The sequence below is a fragment of the Empidonax traillii genome, unplaced genomic scaffold, assembly GCF_003031625.1.
Source record: "Empidonax traillii isolate 1590-97213 ecotype Southwest subspecies unplaced genomic scaffold, ASM303162v1 scaffold56:size2478089, whole genome shotgun sequence".
Classification (NCBI taxonomy): domain Eukaryota; kingdom Metazoa; phylum Chordata; class Aves; order Passeriformes; family Tyrannidae; genus Empidonax; species Empidonax traillii.
Window position 1 is genome coordinate 1,822,027 of NW_020955249.1, and position 24,619 is coordinate 1,846,645.

General features: G+C 47.7%; 1 protein-coding gene across 7 annotated transcripts in view; it reads left to right on the forward strand.

Annotated features, from left to right (window-relative positions):
• Positions 1–12,150: 12,150 nt before the first annotated feature.
• The window catches only part of SLC8A3 (solute carrier family 8 member A3), a 122,621-nt gene continuing 110,152 nt past the window's right edge, over positions 12,151–24,619 (forward strand). For 4 of the 7 annotated variants that reach the window (XM_027879689.1, XM_027879691.1, XM_027879688.1 and 1 more), the window contains exon 1: positions 12,273–12,681. The gene's annotated coding sequence lies outside the window, so the exon portion shown is untranslated. The other 3 variants (XM_027879687.1, XM_027879690.1, XM_027879686.1) reach the window with 3 other exon arrangements.

Below are 24,619 nucleotides of genomic sequence, written 5' to 3' on the forward strand. Positions count from 1 at the left end.
GCTGGTGAGGTGGTCCATGGTTTTTAAGGAAAGCCTGAGATGCCGGTACTGTTTTCTCACTCCTAAGGCCTCAAAGTTTGTCTTATTGCTGAGGCCAGGTATGTAGAGACATTTTCTTCACTTGCTTCTCTGGAATATAGATGAAGGTAAAATGAGAAAATGCCTCAGTTTTTGCCTAATCTATGTTTTTTTCCAGTTTCTCAGCTGTCTTTTAGTCACTTTAAAAGCTGATAGGAATTATTGATCTCATTTACCCTCTGTATATCTCGACTGATTTCTTATTTGAAAACTGGAGTCTTGAGATACAAAGAAAAGCAAAGCTCGTCTCATGGACTGGAACAAAAATGCACTTTAGAGTATTTGAAATATGTAAGGGGGCTTTGTGTTTCTATAGGTTGTGCTGAAATACTGAATCCCTAGCAGGGAGGGGACCATGACCCCCTCCTGTGCTTTGGAGAGGACTCTAGCCTCCTGGTCCTCTAGCAAGAGGCTCTTTTGCTACTGCCCTTGTGTGCTTTTCAGCTTACCTGAACTTGCAGTTCTGAGGAATGGCAGTTTCCTGCTCACGAGGAAAGCTGCAGCCAGCATTTCTGCCTCTGCCCAGGCAGCTCTTGTCCTTTAGGGCAGTTCTTGATGATTCTAGCTGCAGTGTAAGAGACAGACCTAACCCTTAATTTCCAGTTAGCTTTGCACAAACTTTCCTCAGAGCTGCATATCTCATTTAAGTCTTTTAAGTGGGCTTGATGGTCAGTCCTAAGAGCACTGTGGGAAAGCTCAGGAAAGAATATGGTTGGCTCTTTAATGCTAGGAGGAGTTAGAGCTACATTTTCCAAAAGCTGTGCTCAACAGTGAGATGTTTCAGATGACTCACCTGCAGGAAAGAAAAAAAAGAAAGGTAAAATAATTCCCAATTCTGGACACTTCTTGACCTACTTCCAAGCCATGTTCCTTCCCCTACCACCACCCACTGTGAAAGCACAAGCTTTGCAAGGAAAATTGCTGTGTGACTCTTAATAGTTAAATGCAATTTTGTTTATTGGATGTTTTGGAAAACATAAAAAACAGCTTAGTGCACAAGACAGACTATTGCATCCAAATGATTTACTGCTTTGCCTTTTATAGCTCTTGATTACATCAGGTTGCTGCATCAATATCTTGTCTGTACAGTCCAGCCTGATGGGCCAGCAAGGCAAAGAATATTGTTGCTGGGTGGTTTTCCAGGTGGTGTGGCAATTAAGATAGCTTTCCAGGGAGATGCAGCATAGATCCTGCAAAGCTGGGAAGCAATTTAAACTCATGCATGTTCAGATGCTTGTCCAGCCCCATAGATCTAAAATTAAAATACTGTTTTAATGAAATATTCTGGGTATTTTGCTTAGGACTGCCTGACTGTACTTGAGCAAAAACCTTCACTACATCTGTCTTTGCACAGGTTGCAGTCTAGAAGTACAAATAGATGTCCATAGTAAGGGATTAGTGAAGGCTGGGAACCAGGGTCTGGACTCCAAAGCCTCTGTGATATGAGGCTGTTTGAATCCAGTTTAGAGACAGGTGTTGCTACTAGTGCCTTTCTCCAGTCTGGGATCCACAGGCTCTATCTCCTTCAAAATATCAGTAGGGTAGGATCCAGAACTTAGTGCCCCAGTGCCACATCACAGCTGTTTTCGCACCTGCAAGTCTCACAGTCATTCTGGAAGAGTGTCCTCCTGACTGCGTAACAGCTGAAGAAGCATGTGATGGGATTTGACTTCAAGGACCCTCCAAAGCCCACGACAGGAACAGATTCCCAGTGTTCTGATAGCTCCTGTGAGGCCAGATCTGAATCCAAAGGAGGTTTTGTCATGTATTAGAAAATCTACCCTTGCATTGTTGTGGTCCCGCTCCCTTCAGCAGACAAAGCAGCTTTTTCTGTCAGGTACAGGAGGCAGCCGAGTGAAGGTAACTCACTCAGGTGTGTAACTCACACTGGTGTGCTCAGTGTGTTACCTCCACTGTGGCCCAGAGCAGCTGGTACAGGAAGGAAGGGAGAGGGAAAGGGGCTCAGTGCACTCTGAAAGAGCTTCCCTCACAGTGGACAGAAAAAGTGGGTCTAGAAAAGCAAATACTAAAGCAGCTCTCTTGGTGAATGAGGCAGTTGTTGTGACCTTAAGCCCCAGACAACACAGAATGGGGAAGGCCGGGAGAGGGCAAGGAGGCTCCCTGGCGAAAGCCATTTTCATCAAGAGTTCAATTTCCTACTGTAGCCAGAGTTTGTGCCTAATTCGTGTACATCTCTAAATCAGATGCACTTCATATTCTTGTTCTTTGGTTGTGCACTAGACACAACGAGTGGCGGCAGGAAATTGAACACACGACTGCATGTCTGCGGCTGTGGGGAATGTGATGGCATTAGCAATCCGACCAAGGGTCTCTTTCTGGTGGCTCCAGAACTCACGGAAATACAGTACAGAGCCTCAGATCCAATTTCCTGCTCTCCTTTATCCTGGGTGTACATGTCAGTCAGAGCGACCTCCTGTCATTATCAGGTGATCCATCATATTAAAACACGGGGGAAAGAAAAACCACAGCAGAAAGGAAAATTAACGTGTCGCAGACTTTGAAGTACTTCCCCTTTCATCCTAGCCCACAAAAGTTTGATTTAGTTTTGTATCCTGACTCAAGGGTTTCTCTCTATCCCAGTGTTCTGATCTGATCAGTGCAGTTTGGACACTGGTGGAAATCAAGCAGTACCTTTTCCCATGAATGTGCTAACCTGGCCCAATCTAGCTTTTTCTTCTGGACAGGGTCAAGGCCAGTGCCTTGCAGGACTGTCACCTCCCCCATGCTGGCTAACACCATTCCATGCCAGGGAAGCAGGTTCGTTGTTGCTGCCCCAGGTTTGTTCCCCTTCCCCACCAGCTTCATCAAATTATAAACAGAGTCATTCCAGGATGGACAGTGACCTTATGCCAGGCTGGTGTGTGAAGGAGGAGGACCTGCAGCATACCAGGGGATGTAGGCTGTGTCAGGAGGTCTCCATGCATGTTGTACTCTTCTTGTTGAGAGGCTGAGACAGTGCCAGTGGGACTGCAATAGCTTCCAGTCCAGTTCAAGGTCATGAGCAAACCAACGACATGTTTGTCTGTGATCTTGCCTTTTAGTAGCAGGCATCAACTCAGCAGTTGTCATTAAAGGTCTATTATGCTCCACAAGGGGGTTGGTGGCTGTGACATTCTAAACAGAGTACAAATTCCATTCTGCTTCTGTGAATTCCCCTTGGAAGGTGTTAGATGCAGCACGCTTTGCTTCTTGCCCTCTACTGCTCTGCACTGCTTCTCACGGCTCTTCAGTAGAGTGGTGCGGACTACACTTCTTAAAGTGACAAAGTTCCAGCTGATTTCCATAAAATTAGGATTTGGCTTGATCTCATTGTAATCTGTACTCTGATCCAGTGACTGGAAGCTTTCTGCACTTTCCTCTGTGCCCTGCAGTAACACCGAGCTGGTGGGGACCTTGTTGCAGTTTGTAAAACTGAGTGAGGGGGAGGTCTCACCTTGGCAGATGTGAACGTGGGTGAGGGTGAATTGTTCTTAGGTTCTCCAGCTGTCCAGAGTTCACGAGTTTGTGTTTCATGAATTGGTCTTACAAGATGTGGAGACCCTTGACCTGGCAAAGAGCAGTGAATGCTCAGACAGTTCAGACAATGCCTGGAGGCTGAGTCTCAATGCTCGATGCTTCACAGCCGGAGTGCCCAGGCTCAGAGCTCTGCCCTCGCTGCTGCTGAGAGGTGCAATAGCCAGAGGAAACAGGCTTTACTTCTGTGCTGGTGAGAAATCTGTGAAGGGAACTTCCCCTGCTCAGTATCTTGGCATCCTGGGAGGTTTCTGTAGCAAGGATTGGCACTCATCTGCCTGCTTTCATCAAAGAAAATAGGTGACCTGTTTTGGACTGTTTTCTCCCATCTCCTTCCCCAGTGGTACCTGGGGTAAGGGGAAAAACTCATTAGCTGAAAATGAACCCACAGCTGCAACCGCATTCAGGAGGGGAAGGTTTCACATCCCCACCTTCTGTGATGAAAACCTCTGTTATAAAATTAATCGGTGATTTTACACTTCCTGTTATACTATGAAAATGATTAGATGCAGCAGCAGCTGGGGAAGTGATGGAACTCATTGAGGCTTTGCTCCTTCTAATAATATCTTTTTTTCTCTTTTATTTTTTCCCTTTTTAGAGCACACATTCTTTGTTCGTGGAAGCTGACAAAGGACTTAAAATCTCAATACACCTACCAAACAAGTCCAACAAGGCAGCTGCTCTTGCAACCTGTCCCCATACCACATGGCAGCAGCTCTGTCTCAGCAAGGTAGTAAAAAACTGTAAAACCACCAATAAAGAAATGAGGAGGAAACTGTCTAGGCAGAGGCTAGATAAAAGGTGTTTCCTGTTTCCTCTGTTTCTGAAGGCATGATGAAATGAGCTTCACCTCATGGCTCTATTGCATGATTTTTTCCCCTGCATCCTGTTACAGGGATGGGATTAAAATCACTACAGCCTGTGAAGTAGTAACTATGCCCTTCACCTCCCCTGGGTGGGTGAAGACTGACCACTGACAGACCAGTGGGTCTGTCTCTGACCTGAGCCAGAGACCTGCTGCCAGGCTTCTGAATATGGTAGGTGATGGGTGGCAGCCTGGGTGCCTGGAGTCATGGTGATCCACAGGATAGTCTTGTGCAGAGGGGAGATGCCAAGGCAGTAATGTTCCACCAGCCAGCTGAGAAAATGGGAGCCTGGATCTTTTCCACAGGGGTGTCTGCAGCAGCCAATAGCTTGGCTATCCCTAGTCCCCAGCAGCAGTCACAGCACTGTCTGTGCCCTGTAGGGCAGGAAGCCATCCCTCCACTGTCCTTCTCACTAATAAGAAAGTACTTGAAGAGGCACTAGAAAGATGTTAAATGGAATACCATAGGAATATACCCATACTGAGTAAGTGAGGGCTCAGTCCATTTCCAGATGCAGCTGAAACCAGTGAGAGGATGGCAGTAGGGACAGCAGCTGAAGGGGGAGTGCAATGGTTCATAGCAGAACCAGATGAAAGGAAATCCAAGGACTGCAGGACTACTGCTCTTGCAGTGTGAGCAAAGACATAATGCTAGGGAAGGAAGCTGCTTTGCTTCTCCTGGGATGGCATTTCCCTTGCCTAGTAAGTACTACTTCTGGAATGAGCCACATAATGGGTGTGCTGAACTACACCTTCATCTTCCGGAGGACATCACAAACAAGAGTCAAGCAATTAGCCCTTACAGCACCTTTGGGAGATCAGTAACGTCCCATTGCATTTGAGGAGTTGCCTGGCACTGCTGAAGCTCCCCGAGTAAGCTAAGGCAGGGCTGGGACCAGCAGGTCTCCTGAGTGCTGGTCAAGTGACTTGGTCTGCTGGCTGCTAGAACTCAAGAGCCTGTTCTGCTGCATGGGTGATGACTGGGAGATGTACCTGGAAATTGCTTCTGGCATTGTCAGTACCTTTGATTTCCAGTTCAGAAGTAAATCCAGGTCATTTTGAGGACCTTGGATGCAGTGTATATGATCTTAGTGCAGGCTGGGGCAGGGAACAGCATATGGATGCAGTGTCTGGGGAGTTCATATGGATTCACAGAGACTTCCTGTCCCCAGGAAGAGAAGGGATGGTGGCAGGACAAGAGTGAGGGCTCTGCCACCCCAGAGGAACTCCTGCAGGACGACACCTAGGGCATGGCAAAGGGAGGTACCTGGCCTCCACAGAAGGGAGGCAGCATGCTCCCAGGGGCCTGGATCCCACCTGCAGCTTGTCACCACCCTGTTCCCACACTGCCGGGCAGCCTGCTCTGAGCATGCCCCTGCTCTCTGTGCCTGAGAGCTGGGCCTGCTGGAGCACCCCAGGGCAGGTCCTGAAGGGACCACAGCTCTGTCTTCAGTTCCTGCTTGCTGCTGGCCTTTGGGGCTCAGTCTTCTCTCAGCTCTGGTGTTTGCATCAGGTTCTGCTGCTCTTCCCATTATGGTAAGTGGCATTTTCCAATGGTTTAGCCTTTATAAAAGGCTTGTAGGGTTGGCACTTAATCTGCACTTGTGATACCTGCTGAGAGTGTGTGGTCTGCATGTGTGATACCTGCCTGTTGTGGCTTCTGAAGCAAGGAGGCTGTGTGGTCTTCCTCTGCCACCACTACCGTCCTATCCCTCACGTAGCTCTGGGACCTGCTAGCTGGAAATTTGGTAGCCAAGTAGCAGTTCCCAAAATCCTAATTTCCCAGTTGTGAGCAATTAGGAAGGTGGAAGACAAGGCTTGGAATGCCCAGCCTGAAGGAAGCACATGGTATGTTAGGGCTCTACTGCGAGACACTGAGTGTTGCCAGCTGGGTCTTGTCTGCTGTCAGCTGTGCTGAGTGATGCTGGGTCACTCCTGTCAACTGTGGTTCGGGTGGCTGGTGCACCTGTGAAGACTGACAAATCTCTTACTGGCATGTGGAGATGAGGCAGGTTTTTCTATCTGTTTTTTCTGCCCCTGGCCTTTGGGGTGAGATTGGTGTGTTTGGGAAAAAATGCTATGAGCGACCTGTGACTGGGATTCCTGAAAGTGGGAGATACTGCTTTGTAGCTGCAAGATGGTCAGCAGTGCAAAAATGAATGAGAGAAACCACACAGCCCTGAGCCTGTGGAAAATGGCCATTTTTGGCTCCTCCCTCTGCCAGAAGTGCCCTGAGAGCCCGAGATAGGCAGCCCAAGACTCTCCAGGCTGAAGTGTTTCTGACATTCCAAGCTATTCCCCCCATTATCTCCAGAAAAAAAACTGCTTCTGCACATTATGGGATACAAATCAGCTATCATGGGGAGAAAGAGAGAGGTATTCTAAGTTCACAGTTTATGTGATGTGTTGACAAAGAGCAATGGCTAAACCCATGTCCCCACAGAAATGACACAAAGAGGGGCTTAAAGACAGCGTGTAGTGAGAGGAGCAAGGGTGAAAGGCAGGTGCAGGTGGGAGACAGTGTACAGAAAGGGGCAGAGGAGAGGGCAGAGGCTGAATGTAGGACTGTGTATAAAGTACAGGACAAAATACATATTGTGTCTAAAAGAAATCCCTTTAGAAAGAAAACCTAGGCTATGGAAGACCACTATATCTTTTGAGCATACAGCTGAGTGTGTCTTTCACCTCCACAAATTAACTTCTTTCCATCTGAATTCTTTTGACTGCTCTGAGGGTGAGATTCTGTCATTGGAACAATCCTGTGGGACTGCTTTTTGCTGTGATGGCCTGCCTAGAGCAAGTGGGCTGTGTACAGCAGTATCTAAGCATATATAGGTATATGTTGCGTGTGCCTAAGTCCTTTTGTGGTTGTGCACTTTTTTAAAACAAGAGATAATACTTTGTAAAGTCAACTTTTAGGAGAACCTGAATAAATTGATACTTAAAGGGATAGCAAATGTTTTATCATCAACTTAATCCCAAAACATTACACGTATCAGAAGGATGATTTGGCAACATAACTACATATTTAAAGGGAAGCCTTCAGCTGAGGGTGATGGCAGGCCTTGTGTCACAACGGCATGCCTCTTCCCAGAGAGACTGTCTCTGTCCTACCAACAGAGCATTCTGGGGACAGATTTGTACCAGAAGCATTCATCCCATACGTGTTTCCTGGATCCTGCCAGACCTGGACAGAAGCCACGTGTATCCTAGAGACGGATGCATCTTTCCTGTCTCTCCATGTACAAGCTGATCACTCCTTTAATTAAACTGTTAACTTTCATTAAGAGCTGATCTTAATTTACTTTAAAGTTCTTTTTTTTCCCTCCTGATTTTTATAAACCAGGATTGGATTCTGGTTTATAGAGGGAAGCATGGCTTTCTTTTAACTGTTTGGTTTTTTTTTTTTCCAGTATGTCTCAGCTGCTTTGCTAAGAAAATTATTACATTGACCGTAGGGAAATAGTAAAATTTTATTCTACCTTTATCCAGCATTTTTTGTTATCCCCATTGGACAGTGCTATCAAGGTCTGTAATTATGCATCCCCTGAAGTCAGAGACCATCAGCTCTGGTATTTCGCATGCTCAAAGTGGAGAAAAGTCATAGCATGAAACCTTGATTGGGGGCCCCCCAGAAGCTGTTGTGAAGTTAAGGACAGGGGCATCTGCAGCCACACCAGCGTCTTCTGCCCATGACCTGAGCACCCACAACTCCATGCCAGGCACTGCTCTTGTAGGTGGGTGGCTGCAGGGTGGCTGTAGGTCCATTGGCTATCTGGGCTGCAAACAGGTAGGACAGTCTGAATTGCTGATGCTGTGGAATACCCTTAGGATACAGGGCACAATGTGCTCCTGCTACTTACATGCTATCTGCAATGTAGTATAACCCCAACTATTTTTCATTACAGCACACTTTTAGCCTGTTAGCAAGCCCACTGGCCAGGGAGTGGCTTACCCAGAATGTGAAGATATAGGCATAGGATGCAGAGGGAAGAGTTTGAAAGAGGTGCAAGAAAGCCAGCCTGCATGCGGTGCCTGGCTGGAGCTCCAGCTACTGCTCTAGAATCGCTATGAATCCTCCTCTCCATGAAGCACTGGCTTAGTTTAAGAAACATGGATTTCTCTTTTCATGCTATTAGCCAGCACGTGGTGCAGGAAGCAGAAAAAAAATCTTGGTGCCAGTGTTTAACAGGGAAACCAGAGTGGTGGAGGTACAATTGATTTTTGTCTTTGTTGGGTTTCAAAATCAATGAAATATGAACTTTTCCCATCGATTTTTTGAATTCAAAATTATTTTGGGAAGCTATTAAATGAATTGACAACTTTGTGAGCTAAATCCTCTGTAAGACACGAGTGAGAACCAATCAGAATGTACTGATGTGCTTATAGGCTTCTTGCCATGTTAATTTGTGTTGCTCTTGTCTATCATACCAAACCTCCTCCTCTGAGGCAAGGCTCCTCAGCGCTCAGTGGGAGTGCGGAGAGGAGCAGATCCATTTCACTGCTATAATCTGAACCTCATGTACCTGTTCTGCAGCTGAGAAAAGGGCGTATCACCAGTAGTGTTGTTGGTGGTTGCTCATTACAAGTCCCTGCAGCTGAAATGGCCTTTTTGAATGTGCCCTTTGTCCTGGCACAAACCCACTGCTGTAAGCTGTAGAGGCCCACTGGTCCTTTCTAGAAAAAGTTTTTCTTATAAAACCCCTCAAAAAATATATAACTGGTTTGTAATAGAGTTGCTATTAAGCTACTGCTTTAAGACACCAAAAAGAAGGAGTCCCAGAACTCTTCAACCTGAGAAGGTCCCCCTGAACACTACCTGTGGATGCGCTTGTCTCTGCATTGTCCTGTGCTCAGTTGCAATGGTGAAGATGATTGCACAAAGAATTGCCCTTCCTTATAAGCCAGACCTGAGGAACATGGCCTCTGACCCCAAACTTAACCTCTGCATTGAGACTAGAGGATCTTACTGTAACCTACACCTATCACAGCCGCATCTGGAGATCAGAGACATTAAATATGCATTTTGCTCCTTTCTGATCAGTGAGCAAAGGATACACAAAGAATCCTTGTTCATCTGTGGCAGAAACCCATTTGCTAGGACCTGTAGAAGAACTGGCAATGGGAAGTGCCATGAAGAGGGCATGGACTGTCCCAGGTGTCCCATGACTTACAAGAATTTGCACACTGTTGATGATGTGTGTAAAGCTGAGCTCTAGCCATTTTTTGCAAAGCAGGCTTTTATGGGGGAAAAAATAAAGCACAGAATTTTACATTTGAACTGGGTTCATTTGCTCTGTAATCATGGATAGCCTTGAAGCTGTCTTCTACATGGTGGCTCCTTTCCTCTTTCCTCTAGAATGTAATTTTTTCTCAGATTTGGAACTTTATTTCAAGGCTCTGCAAATGCATCATACTAATAAAATGTCACATTATGCCATCCCTTCTGACACAAATGTGAGCAGGCACCTGATGAAAGCTGATGAGGGAAGAAAAGCAAATCTATGGAAAAATAGCCCAAAACATAACACAGATGCACCAAAATGAAATCTTGAATGAGAGAAAGGGACTGTGCCAGGCCCTTAGGTACAAACTTGAGGACAGGAGCACTCGGGCTTCTTGTATTTAAGGAACAAGGGCCAATGTACGTAGTGTTTGTGGCCGTTCTTTGGTCATTAGGCCAAGGGCTGAAAGACTGCAGGAGGACAGTAATAGTGGGAGAAATTCCTAAGGCCTTGCTCAGGCAGAAACTTTCCAAGGCGTAGCCAAACCTCAAGTTGATTTTAAGTGTTGGTGTCAATAAGGGGTCTTCTGCAGCTCCAATGAGACTGCTGGGCACTTTAATGCCTTGGGCCACACATGTACATGTGCCTGTGTTCCCCCAAGTGCTGGGAAGCCCTTTCCCTCCCTGAAATCACACAGGAGCATCATCCTGGCTTACAGCCCTGTGCTGGGCTGGCCAGCTCCCTGAGGCTCAAGCACTTAAGTATGTTAGATCTTGCAGTGTCCCCTGGCCCATATCCATCCCATACCACATTCTTACCTGGTATGGTGCCTTGCTTGGGTTATTTGGGGACACCAGGACTGGTTGGTGGCATTTGGGGAGATAAAAGGCTGAATCTGGCACCCATGGGATGTTCTGTACTCTTCTGTGCCACCATCTCATACTCCTTTGCAGCAACTGTCCCCCCTTTGTGGCCTCCTCTGGCTGTCCTAGTGTCTCTGGGCTTCCATGCACTGCTCTAAGTAAGTAGCCAGACAGTATGGGTAACTACTCTTCCAGGTCTCTGGATACTTTCTGTGCTGAGGTGTGGGGTCAGAGGCTGCCTGTGGAGCCATAACTAGAACCTACTAGCTGACTTTCAGGGACTTAGTGGTCTGTGCTTTCCTGCAGGGAACCACAGCCCATTTGCAGCTTTTCTTATCCATTTTGGGCAGCATGAAGCAGGTGCAACTCTTCTATATGTCACCCTCCCAGTAACTGTTCTGCTGCCCTTTCCACTTCCCTCTGTACGATTGCTGCCTGTCCCTGGCTGAGGTAAGAGCTCTTGCCCAGTGTAGGGCTCGGGCTCATGTTTCTCATGGCAGTTTATTCAGCTGCTTTTGACAGGGATGGTTTGAACTTGCACATGTGCTCGGGTCTTGACAGAAAGCTTTTGTGCCCTCCTCACCTCAGGGATATGGGGAGTCACTGAGGACAAATGGAGTGGGGACAGCTTCTCTCTGGAGGATGAAACAGACCACTCTGTGGCAAGATAGCCCTGTGTCAGGGATCATTGCCTTGTAGCACCTGGGCTTCAAAGAAGTGAGAAGCCATGCCAGAAAGTAAATCTTCTGGAGGCACACCTCTGCCCATAACTGCTGTGGTGGAAACAGAGGGAATCACAAGGGGAGACAAATCTGTGTGCAAACACCATGATGTGTCTTGCGCAAGGCATAAAGCTACTGCCCTGTTCCACAGTTCTGGAAACCAGCCCCCAGTTGTCTTCTGCCAAAGTCAAATAACGACTTTAGAGGCAACATGTATTTTTTACCCTAAAATGACTTGCTGTCTCATAACCTGTTATTTGACTTTGGTTTAAAAAAATAGCTGGGTGGTTTCTGCAAGCATAAACCAAAGCACGCAGCTTCAAATAGATACCAGGACCAACGCGGTGTGTGTAATTATATTGCCTATATTTAATCTCTCAGAAGTGTTTGGCAGATCCTTTAAATTTCAGATATGCAATCAATATCGTCTTTTCTGTGGCTCAGCTACCGTGTTCTTCCCCTCCCTTGCTTAAAATACACAAAGTCAAGTCAATATACTTGGAGGGTACAGGAGGGATCCCCGCTCCGTGAGTGTATATCCTATCTGTATATACCGACGGGGATCTCGTAGAGGTGTGTGTGTGCGCGTGTTACATGCAAGACGTGCTCTGCCTTCGTTTATTTTGGAAAGGGGTTTGCCTTGGTTTCACCGTGCCTTGCTTTAAACGATCTGAAAATCCGGCCTCCCCCCCCCCCCCCCCCCCCCCCCCCCCGGATTCAGAGGAATAAATATGCATGGCTTGTAATTCTGTTGCAGCGCTCGCTCCCAGCTGATAGGTGACGTGGAGTTTGGAGGCTCGCAGATTGGCTTTTTGATTTGGCTTCTTGCTGCAGTTGTGCAAACCTCGCTGGCTCCCAGAAATCAGGCTCAGCGCTCTGCTGTGCACCGTAATGCTGGGAAGCCTGGACCGAGCCCTGACGGTGTGAGCGCGGGAGTGAGGGAAGCCCAGCAGATTCAGTGGCAATCTGGGGTACAATCCATTTTCTCTTCCCCCCTCCCTCGACCCCCATTCATCTCCGTCCTCCTCGCCCTCCTCCCCCTTCGCCAGATCTCCCTTCCCTCCCCAAACTCCACCGCACGGAGCTGAAGATCAAGGCTGGTGGATTTATCAACATTTTACCTCCACCCCCACCCCCTTTTCCAGATGCACCTCCCCGCTCTCCCTGACAGCTGCAAAAGGGAGCACAGGTTTTGTAGCGAGCGAGGCAACTTGGACTGACATGCAAAGGCGAACCCCCCCGTACCCACAAACACCGTCGGTGAATCACCGGGAGATGCGATGAGCTCCCTTTAGGAACCGGAAGGATTTGTGTTGGGGAGCCAGTGGAGCCCCCCTTTCCCCCATCCCCCATCCCAACCCTCCAAAAAAAAGTCAGGAAAGCCGCCAGAAAGGGTAAGTAAGGGGGTGCCACCCCCGCTCCGTGGGAGACGCGAGGCTGGCGGGCAGGTGTCCGGCTGCCAAGCGGGGCTCCATGCCTTGCACGGGAATGGCCGTGGAGTGGGGGGTGCTGGGGCCGGGGAGGGTGGAGGGGGCGAGGGCTCTTTGCAGGATCATCTCCCAGGATGGGGGGGAATTCGCTTTGCCCAGGCACCGGGAGCTCGCTTCATTCCTGCTGTTTCCCCGGCGCCGCGGCGGCTCCGTGCCCGTGTGTGTATGTGCGTGTGTGTGTGTGTGTGTGTGTGTGTGTGTGTTTGTGCTGCGGAGGCAGGGCTTTGCCCACGGCGCGGAGCGGGCGCTGCGGGGTGGATGCGCGGCGGGGAGGGGGCGCCGGGCCGGGCCGGGCCGGGCCGGGCGCTGCGGGGCCGGGGCCTGGCGGAGCGGGCGAGCTCCGGCGGGGCGTGCGCGGCAGCACAGCCCAGTCCCGCGGCACCAAGCGCGGCCGCCCCGGCATCCCTCCCGCCGCCGGGCGGGGGTGCCCCGATTCGGAGGCGCGGCACGGCCCGCAGGGATGCCGGGGAGCCCGGGGGAATGGCTCTGCCCGGGGCTGCCAGGCGAGGGAGACGGCTCTCATGCAGTGCTATAAATTTCCTTCTTTTTATTCCCCCCCCCCCTTAAATTTCCTTTATTTATTTATTTTTTTTCCCCCCTCCGGGGGAGTCCGGGCCGGGCCATCCCCGGCCGTAGGTGGGGGCGCCGGGGTCGCCGTCCCGGGCAGCTGTCGCGCTCTGTCCGCCGGGGCCGGCTTGTTTACCCCGGGTGTCAAATATAGCCGCTGCGCCAGGCGCTGCCCTAAATAGGGCACGGGGCCGCCGGCGGGCCCGCAGCCCCCCATGGCAGGGGAAGAGGAACTCTACATACACACACACACATACACGCATACGCATGAGAGCTGACCCATATGTGTGGTGGTTTCGTACTCTTCCTCCCTCCCAGCCTTGCTTCAGGGATTTGTGCTTTTCACCTGTATCTAAAGTATCAATCTTCCTGGATGAGAGATGAAACCATTGCAACTGTTTTGGGTTTTTTTTTTTACTGTTACTCTAAAATGTGAGGCCATGGTCATTTCCCCCTTTGCCCCCTCCAACGGAGCTGTAGTGTAATGATTAGGTTCCTGACCTCTCGGTTTGTTCCTGGCTTTGTTCTAGGGATTTCACCTTAAAAATCTGTTTCAGATTTAAGGGGAGACACTGGAGAGACAGTTGAGGTGAGAAGGGGTGCAATATGCACATCCTCCTGCTCCTTGTGTTTATGTGTATGTTCCTTTAATTCCTCACATGTCTTTATGAAGCAGAAGGTTGATTTTTTGAGCTGGTTTTTTTATTTGTGGAGAGGACAGGGCTGGAAGACTTAGGTAACAATTGGTAGCACCTTCCCATTCAGGAGCGCTCATCCCATGCTCTCTGGGAGGCTAGCAGGAGACCCAAAAGAGCAGAACTGGCTTTGGGGAACTGCTGAGGCACAGAGGCCTTGAAGGTGCTCTGTAGGTTTGGTGCAGCAGGGAGAAGCATCACTCCTGTATGGCATAAGCATTTCTAGGGAATCCCTAATCCTGCTCCATCCACTGCTGTTGAAAATTTTTTTTTTTCCCCCGATCATGGTTTAGCTGAGAAAGTCACATTTGGTGCTTATGTTCATGCTTCTGTGTTCAACTGGAACAATACTTGTTTCCAGAATAGAAGTAGTGATGTTGGAAAAGAGCATGTCCAGCTACTTCCGAGGGCTGGCTGGGGAGGAGCAAGAGCAGCCCAGGAGCCCTCAGTTCTGCCATGAGTGTGCAGTGAGATGGCAGGCAAACTGGTTACCCTGTGTTGTAAACACAAGGGTGTAATATCAACCAGGGTGGGAAAGGAGAGGACTGATGGGAATAGAGAGTCCTAGTTAAAAGGTGCTGTACTGCTGTCTGTTTTTTTTTCTCCCTAAGCCAAATATGAGTCCTGCTCTTAATAAGTGGGTAGTTTAAGCATTTCCCAAATGCCCAAGGTAGGACAGATTGTGGTAATCCCACTGCTGAGATCCTGTGTGAGAGCAGGGGAAATGCAAGTAGGCTTCTGGTCTCTGGCATACCTTCAGTGTTCTGCTAGGCACATTTATCTCCTGGGTCTCATTTGTATCATTAATGGTATTTTTCTCCCTCTGTGGGGATTCAGTGAGGACACAGTTACAATAACTAGTGGGTGACAGGGTGTGAGAAGGAAGGCAGATGTGTAGCCATCCTAACACCACTCTGTATAGCACTTGTCCTTTGCAGAGAGATTGCCCCCTGCTCTGCAAAGCTGCCACCTGATGGGACGGCACCTGGAATGGCAGATACCGTCATCAGGTGGAATAGTCCTTTCCCTTATGCTGGGCAGTGTGGGAGCAGTCTTTAACACCAGCGCCCAAAACAGGAGAGTGCACATGGAGCAGACAGCAGGCATGGCCTGGCTCGTTAACTATGCTGTGCTCCACAGGCTCTTGCTGGGCTGTGGTGAGGGCAGGAGCTGCCCTATCTGACTGGAACAGAGTGCGCTGTTGGGAGTCATGAGCAGTTTTTCTGCATGGCAATCTCAGGGCGCTCAGGGCACTGGTCCTTGGCTTGACTGGCTTGTAGAGAGGAAAGAGGGATGAATCTAGACTCCCTGCTTCCTCTGCTCTCCTCTGGAGCTTGTGGGTCTGAAGTCAGATGAGGCTGGTCTGAGAGTGGCAGGTGTTATGGTATTGCGGGTCGGACAGGTAGAGAGATTGCTTAGGGCCTAGACTGGCCTGCGGCTGTGTTGTGCCTGAGCCCACACGTCTCCCTTGTTTTCAAAGGGGCCTTCCTGAGAGAGGCATCCTCCATCCCCAAGGCAGGGAAAGGCCATAACAGAGTGTGTCAGCACTTTTATTAGAAACCAAGTGAAGATGTATTCCCTCGGCCAATATTTTCAAGTGGAGCACTATACAGATAAATGGTCTGTCTGTCAGGGTTTTGTTTGCTTGTTTTAAACAAACAGCATCAGTCTCCTCCCCTAAGCTTCCCCAATGACCAAGTGGCATTGACAAATAGTTCCTTGTTCTTTGTTGCTGTCCTGTTTCAGATGCCTTTCATGTGCTTCACAGTTAAAAAGATGGCTTTGATTGCTGGCCAATTTTTTTTTTTAAACCAGACAGTAATATCAAATTCTATATTAAAAAAAAAAAAAAGTGAAGGAAATTAAATTACAAAGACAAAAACATCTTAATAGGAAGAAAAAAGTCTCTGAAGCCAGGAAATTGATAGTTGTGATGCTCCACCTACCATCACCCACTGTGTTTAGGTATTGTGGCATAGATTAAGGCTTTTGTTGATTGACTGTTTGATAACTGTAACTCCTACAGGCATGGTTGGGGGCCCATGTTTCCCAGTGCCATACAAATGTCTAGCCCCTGTCCTGAAGAGTTTCATGCATTGAGAGGTACATAGATGACAAGCTGTTCTGGGAAAACCTTTAAAACACCTGTGCTGCAGAGCTCGCGGTCCCACATTTGCTGATTTCGGTGGCATGGGTCTGTGGGGTTTGGGGCTGGAGAAGACTTCCGGCTTATGTCACTGCCTGCCTGCAGAATGAAATCTGGGAACTACCTTCAGTCATCTGCAGGTTCAGTGGGCTTCTGGGCTGCTTGAGGACTAACATGGTATAAACTGTAGTTGGCTTCCCTCCTTCCCCTCTGCCTTAATGCTTTAAACTGCAAGCTCTGGTTGAAAGCCATCATGGATGCAAAAGCATGAAGTTCAGCATGATGTCCTCCCATTCTCCCCCCTAGGCACTTCCGTCACTGAGTTTTGCAGGAATAGCAAAACATGAGGTGGCAGGGATGTCTCATGCCATTCTGAAGGTACCACCACAACCCCATCTTGGCAGTGTCACAATGAATAGACCCAGGTGCCATTATTCCTGCAGTACAGCATTATAAAGTAATTAGTTCACCCCATAAGACACACTTTAAGATATGTGATGATCGTGCCCCCATGCTCCTTCAAGTCTCAATTTCCTGGTAATTCTGTCTTTAAATCCGCTTGCTGGAGCCTTTGATCACACAGCTGAGCTGTCATTGATGTCTCTGACAGTTGACATCATGGGAGAGAAGGGAGCTTAGGGCTCTTAACATTTCTTTTATGATAGCTTGTTTTCTAACGAAACACTCCAGTGAGGATTTTCCATCATAATAAAACAGGGAGCTCTTCCAGAGAACTCAGATTTAGGGAGAAGCTTCTGTTTCCATTCACTAGCAGATTATTTCAAGGCTACAAAAGTGAACTTGCTCTGTTTGCTGCCTTCCTGTACTCTGCTGTCTTTTTACCTAAGCCACCTAACTCAGGACAGCAGCAGAGACAGCCAGGTCAAGAGCAATCAGCAATACTAAATATCCTATGCTGCTGGGCATGTTTTGCAACCAGTGAGGTGCCAAAGAGTTTTAGAAACTACAGACAGGTGAGACTGCATTGCCACTGGTTTTGTCTCTCTCTCCTAGGCTGGTACTTGGAGGCAGTCTCAAAGCAAACAGCAGCACTGCAGAATACAGTTTTAATCAAAAGAAGTGTAGTGATGCAGGGATGTACCTGTGAGAGGGCGCTTAGATCTGACTGCTGAGGTTGTGTTGAAGGTGACATGTCCAGAAATGAATGTGGGACTCCAGTGCCCACAACATAAGGTGCCCTGCCAGTGTGTTCATGTGCTGCATGCTGGTGAAAACTGGTTTCCTTCACCAGAGTGGGAGCAAAAGCAGAGAGAGTTAGAGCATGTCTGCACTTCGCTCTGCAGTCAGGCTCCATCTCACTCTGGATGTGTCCTAGCTCCCCTCAATGCAAGTAGCGGTAGGAGAGAGTTTGTCACCGTGGTCCAGGCAGGCTGTGAAACCCACCATTGTCCCAGTGCCACAGCTCTCCACACCCAAATTAGGGTAGGCAGCTCTGCCTCTGGCATGCTCTGATAGTGGATGGGTACTCTGTGTGAAGAAGCTGTCTTTTTGTTCTCCATACTGTTTGCTTTCAGGAAACTTTGTCTTCGGTCATTAAGACCTAGATGTCTTGGTTTACTGCCTTGAGGGGGGCATTCCCTGTTGGGAAGTAATATCTTGATGTTGAGCTTAAAGTTAACCTTAATAAGCACTTTTATCCTCTTTTTAGGTTTTGTTTGGAATTACTCAGTGACCCTTGAACATGCACATTAGTTGGGAAAATGGAGGCAGAGATATGTAGCAGGATAAGGCTGTTTCATGGTCCAGGAGGTCTTACAGGATTCACTTTTGCAAGAGGCAAACCTGCTTCTGCCCGTACAGCTAGTGCACTTGCCACACTTGTTATTTGGACATTCTTTTCTACAGCTTTCCCACCCTGGTTGCTTGTTCCTGCTTCTGTCCCCCCTCCCCACCACAGGATATTGGCACAGTGGCATGAGTGGCCAGGTGGTGGGTTCAGCTTGCTTTTCGACCAGATAGATTCCTGGTCCTTATTCATGCCCTAGCCGTGCAAACAGTTCTGCCAACAAAAAAGGGAGACCTAGAGCAGAGTGGGAAAAATGACCAGAGGTGGAGAATGTTCAGGCTGGCTTAAGAAGCCCTGTTTCCACCTGTGAAGCTGCTGCTTGAATTGCATGCAGCAGTTAAGGCTTGGAGCTGGTTCAGCCTTGAAGTCTGCTCTTGATGAAATGGATAGCGCTGAATGCAAATTAGTTGCAAAGAACATAATATAGCGATGGGGTCTGCAAAGCACTTCTTAAGCTATTAAGAGGCACAAGAATCGGCAGGAAAAAAAGACAAAATAATTTGTAATATAAAATCTTCCTAAAAACATGCACAGGGGTTGGACCCTGATTAAAACAAATCAGAGAGTCTGGGCCAAGCTATTTCTCAGATACAACATGCCAAATGGACTCAGGTTTTTCAAGAAGAGAATAAAATGAGAACTTCCCCTCTGCTCTCAATTCTTTAAAGTCCCTTGAAAGCTTCACACTAGTATTCAGCACTTTATCAACAACAATCTCTAGATGTTGAAGCCTCCAGACTGCATTCCCTGGCAGTGCAAGTGGGAGCAGTACCAACTGTTTTTTTAGGTTTGCACCCACAAAACCCACTAGCAAGGAAGGTCCTCATGAGACCGCTGTGGGCTAAGTTTGCGCTGCTGTGGTGCACTTGCTGTGGGTGTTGCGCTTAGCCAGTGTGTGAGTCCTGGAATGACCGCCTGCCTTGGAGCTAATGGGGGGCCCTAGTTTGAGGACCTGCGGAGCAGAGTGAAGTGGAGGTCTCATTGTTATCTTCAAGGTGCGAAACAAGGGGTCTCCATGTGCTTTTCCTTCGTGAAGGATTCTGATAAAGGACAGTGACTTGCTGCTGCTTTTGTTTTGGCAGTCCCTAGACAAGAATGAGCCTTTCAAAGCTGGGGTTACAGAAGGCAAACAGAAGGGGATGCTGCTGGAGTTAAACATGATGGGGTATTCTATATGAGAATCTTGGAGATAGGTGCACTAGACATTGGCCTCACATAAATTATCACCTGCTCTGACTCTTTCAGCATCATTTTTTCCTTTCACTTTAACCTTCCAGAGTAGTTTCAGGTTCACTTCTTCTAGTAAATGTTTCCTTTTCTCTCACTTAAATAATCCATCTCCCCAAAGCTGACCTGACAGATGTTTCCCCTGCAGTGACCCTGCACACGCAGCACACTTCATGAAACCCTGGCTTCCATGGGGAAACACAGCACCAGCAGTGACCCTGCTGGTGTCCCAGCTAAAAATAAAGCCTGTCCCTCCTGGCAATGTTGGGGCTTGCTTTTAAGTAGGTAGGCAGTTTTACCCATTGGCTGCACTGTGCTCTTGTGCCAGGCAGAAGGCACAGCTTAACCTTCAGAGCATGATAGAGCTGTCTTCCCTCTGGGGAATCATACCAGGAGACTGAAGGTGAGGAGATGCTCAGCTGCACTTGGTGCACCTACGTCATTCCCAGAAATCTGCTGGTTTGCCTGCTGCCTGGCTAGAACCATCTCCTTGCTGCTTCATGCATCCCAGTGAGTCACAAACACCCCTCCTTTCCTGGCTCTAGCCTTCTCCCTCCTCTGCTTTTCCTTCTTAAATATAGAGATTTCTTCATGATTCTCCAGTAACTGCCCCAGCTCGCCACTTCCCTCAACAACTCCATGCCTCCTAGCTTCCCAGTGTTCTAACAACATTGCTCATGTGTTCAACCTGCCACATATCCTCTATTTGTGCCTTTCTCTCTTCTCTCAGGTCCATGTGGGCTTGGCCCAGTGAGGCAGCAGATGCTCATGTAAAAAGGACCTTTCCAGCTTGTGCTGTACACACACATTAGCAAGTTTCACAAACATTGGTGAGGTTGAAATTTGCTCTGGAGCAAGAGGAGAGATGCATCCTGGTGAATCTATGGGTATTCTGAGTTTCCCATGCACATCTATTTTTCCTCTGAGCGTTAGAGCGCTTTATTTATTTCTTATAGCATTGAGTTCCACGGATTACACAAATGGACAGCATAGAATTTAAAAAGTTGTCTGTGCTCTCTAAATAAAATACCCAGAGTCTGGAAGCTTTTTGATGGTGTTGGCCTCGAGCTTCTTTTGGCTTGGTTGGCCATCTCTGTCCCTCTGACCAAAGCTGATTTCCCAAAGAAGGGAGAGGTCATGGGAGTTATGCTGGGTTCTACAAGATTCCAGGCACCTCATCTACTTACTGTTGCAAAGGGAGCATGAAGAGGTGGCATGGTTAGAGTTTACACATATCTTTATGGGAGCCAACAGCCACCAAGCACAGTGGGCTGGCTGCAGTCACCTTGGACAAAGGGGTGGTGGTCTTGATAGCCACATTTGGGAAGAACCACAGGGGTGCTGCCAGAGGAGGGATCAGGGAAAGGATCACAGAAGTGTTTGTGTGTGTATCTGTGGGGAGAGCAGAGGACATGGAGAAAGGGCAGAGGAAGAATTACTGCAGAGTGAAGGGTTTTTATGATACAGGGCTCAAATTCATTGAATACCCATTTTTATTCATTTGTCTGGTCAGTGAGCTTCCACTGCAGAATGGATTCATTTCAAGGCTTTGCTTGTCTTGAAAAGTGACCATCGTTTTGTTGAAGACCTTTTGTGCTTGTTCTTTTACCTATTTGAGTCACTGACCTGAATGCAATACTAATGGTGGCTCTGCCTGGGATAACACTTCTTATCACGTTGCTCCTCACTTGCTGGTGTTTGGGGACTGCTGCTCCTGTTTTGGCAAAGCATTTTTCTGTCACTTGTGACAGGTTTCCCAGATGACAGGAGTTACTGTCATCAGCAGTGTCAGGAAGAGCTGAGTTCACGGCACCACCACAAAAGCATGGCTGGGCATGAGAGGCTTTCTGGGCTGAGGGAGGAGTGGGTAGGGAGTGAGTGTTTAGTAAGCGTGTGAAAACAGGCTGTTGCTCCCCTGAAACTTGCAGTAAGAGCGGGACCCTGCAATTTTCTTGCCTTAGCTTTGTCTTAGGAGAGATTTGGACTTCAAAGCAAATTAAGCGCATCCCAGTTTTAATCTTTGCTTTGCAGAAATGAAGAGATAATTTGTGCTGCCCCTGAAGGGGACTGGAGCTCCTGAGTAAAACCGATGGAGATGTGGGACTGCTAGCATCCATAACAGAGGCTGTGCCCCTCAGTGGCAGCATTGAAGCCGTCCTCTCTTTTTACCTTAGTGGCTTACATAGATCGTACAGTGGGTGGCTGCATGGGATGAGTATGTTATCCAGGCACATACATGAAGCCAGTTACTCCTGTTGTTTTACCTTCAGGATGAGGCACTTCTTGTGCTGATCCAAGGTGACACTGGGCACATGGTGGAAGAGAGAGACTCCAGGCCTTGTTTGATGGGGTCTGGGATTGTGGGGGAAAGAGAATTTTCTCCTTCCCTTGTCTGGTTTTAGTGCATTTGGCTCATGTGGTCATCTCCCATGACTCAGCTGCTGCTTCTGTTGGCAGGACTAGTTGTAGCAAATCTGGGGCCAGCATGGAGCACTGGGAGGAGGGAGGAACCTGGGCAGGATGGACAGGAATACAGTTGGTATGGAGGAAACACAAAGATGCCTCTCAGCTGTTGTGTGACGCAGGTTGTGAAAAGGAAATAGATGAAACTTTCATTTTGGAGGTTTCTATTATATGAAATGTTGCCAGAGTTCCTCAGGCAGCACTTTCAGTAGAATAAGCTGGTTCGCTGACTTGGGCTCATAGGACCTATGCTGATTTACGGTAGAGAAAGTCTGGTCCTAAGGGCCCTCTCTCTCTCCTCTCTTGCCAGCCTTCAGCTGATGGGATGCAAGTTAACTGGGCTACAAAGATAGTTGTCATTTTAAAGATGACTTTGTGTAAAAGGAGGCTTTTGGAGGGGAGGGTTCTAAGTAGTGCTCTGAATACAATTAAAATGCTATTTCTTCCACTTTGGAGATAAACAACAGTATGATTATAATATACTTTGCTAGAAAATTCTTCTGATACGTGATGCCCTGCATCCAGTTTTCAAGTGTTCTGCACTGGTATCTAAGTTAAGACTTGCTGACTGCTGGGAATTGAGAGAGTATCATTGCAGGCATATTAGAAATGGCAAGGGAGGAGTCTCATCCTTTTCAGACAAGGTGCTTTTTTGTATGCACTGCCCCCAAGTTGTCATATAATAGGTAATCCTGATTTTTTGAATCTTCTTGAAGGATCAAGTCACATATTTACCTGACTTAACCCTATGACATTTGTGTAGGTGGGACCTGCTTGGTGCTCTTGGCAGGAATCAAGAAATACACTCAGGTCTTCTTTTGGAGAAAACAGCAGTAGCCTCTCATAGTCATCTCTTTGGTTTTCTGCAGGAATTTAAAATTGTGTTTAGGTGTCCAGTGAAAAATCTCATTTCAGTGGTGTCCAGGTGTCCAAGGGGGTTAAAAAGAGCTGATCCTTTAAGCTTGTAAGCAGCCTTTGAAATCTGGTCCTTTGTGACTCCTTCAATGAAATATCTGAGATACATGGAGACCATGAGTGAGGCAAAGGAGGAATTTAGTGCTATTGTAACAGTGAGTATTAAGGGTGTCTAGGTTCAGACAATATTTCAGATTACTGCCCTTGGCAGGACAGACTGGGGCAGCCAGCCAGGGAGAGCAGACCTGCAGCTGGAACACAAACTGAAAAGAAAAAGTGAATCAACCTGTCTGATAATGCTGTAGTGAAGAACAAATCTGCACCTGTCTTTGCTATAGAGATCAGAGTGGCATATGGCTTTATACAGCCCACAGGGAAAGCCGTCAGAGGGTGGGGAGAGAAGAAATGAAGGTGGGGCAGCAGATAGCCTGGAGACTGCTGCCGCTTTCTGTAATTGCTGTAGCAGCTCAGCTTCCACTGTTTGTTGTCCATGTCATCTCTGCAATTACCATATGGTAAATATGACTTGAGTCTCTAGCAAATAACAGAGCTAATATTAAAAGAGAATCTGTAAACAACTAGTGCATAAATGAACAAAGAGCAATAAACAGCCTGGACTTATGAAGAATGAATTAATCATGGTGGATGTGAGGGGTTATTTTTTTTAAAAGCAGTTGCAGAATTAGCAGCTGAAAAAACAGCAAAGGATTAAGATATGTAAATTGTCAATAAGAGAGACATGGGGATATATGGCAGTAAAGAGTGAAGGTGCTGTGTGGAATCTTGTTTGATAACTGTATTCAATTTGGGTGAATTTACAGGTTTTGGCACCTTCCAAGTGAAGTGGGAGGTATTTTGAGGATAACGCGTAGCTGAGTGCATTTTTCATGCCTCCTGCTGTGCTCAGATCTGCAAAAGCAGTGGGCGCGTTACAGCGTATTTCCCTCGTCTCATCTGGAGACCCTGACATTTTGGTTGAAACTCTGGAAATCTCTGCTTTCTGTTCCACACATGCCAGGCAGCAGCACAGTGCTCTTCATGCCAGCCCCACAGTGCTGGGACACAGCAAACAGATGAAGAGAGCTTCAAAACTGAGCAACACAGTGAGCTTCTGTATATCAGTCGTGATTTAACCTTTGCAGCAGTCCGGTATCTGATGAAAACCACCTGTACAGCAGAGCTGAGAGGCCAGTCTTCACTATGCAGGCTGGGCATTCCTGCTCCAAAGAGAGCAGGTCTGCTGCTGGTTTTGGTGGGAGGAGGCACTGAGCTGTGTCTCTCACAGATACCCGCCTGCTCCTGACCGCCTTGAAGATGGAGAACTAAGAGGAGATGAAGATAAACGATTAGAGGGCAGCTTGCGCTAATTTATAAAGATTAAAATAAATTTGCGTGCTTTGGCCAAAGAAAAGCTGTGGAGGAGAACAGCTATTTACAAGTATCTGAAGCATGTAAATCTCAGACAGGGAGGAGAATGGTTGAGAGTGCTCCAAGGACACGATAATGAGAACTAGCATCATAAATTTTCTTAATTTCATCCTAAATATAAGTAAGACGGCTAAAACCTCCAAGATAAATTACATCATGGCAGAGTGTCTATGGGAAGTTGTGGAAATGCCATCACTTGGATGATTTAAAACTGAGCTGGACAAAGTACTAGGAAATAATGTTCACAAGGGGAACAATGCAGTGGCAGTCCCTGAGGCATGGACCAGACAACTCTTCTGTCTGTGGTCTAACTAACTGTGAAATGAGTGAAACCTGTGCTAATTGGGCTAAGTAAGGGCCTTTCCTATCAGTCTAACATGACGAACAACAGTTGCTTATTTTTGCTGCAGTGATAAAGATGATTTCTGAAGTGTGGCCTTCTCTTCTTCCTCTCCCATCTCTGTTTTCTGCCCAGTCTCCCACTGCCCTGTTCTGCCTCCATTCACTTTTTTAATATTTTCTTTCTCATTGAGCCAGGAGTGAGCCCTTCTGTGTAGACTCATGGAGGGCATGTGATGTGACTTTTTTTTTTTT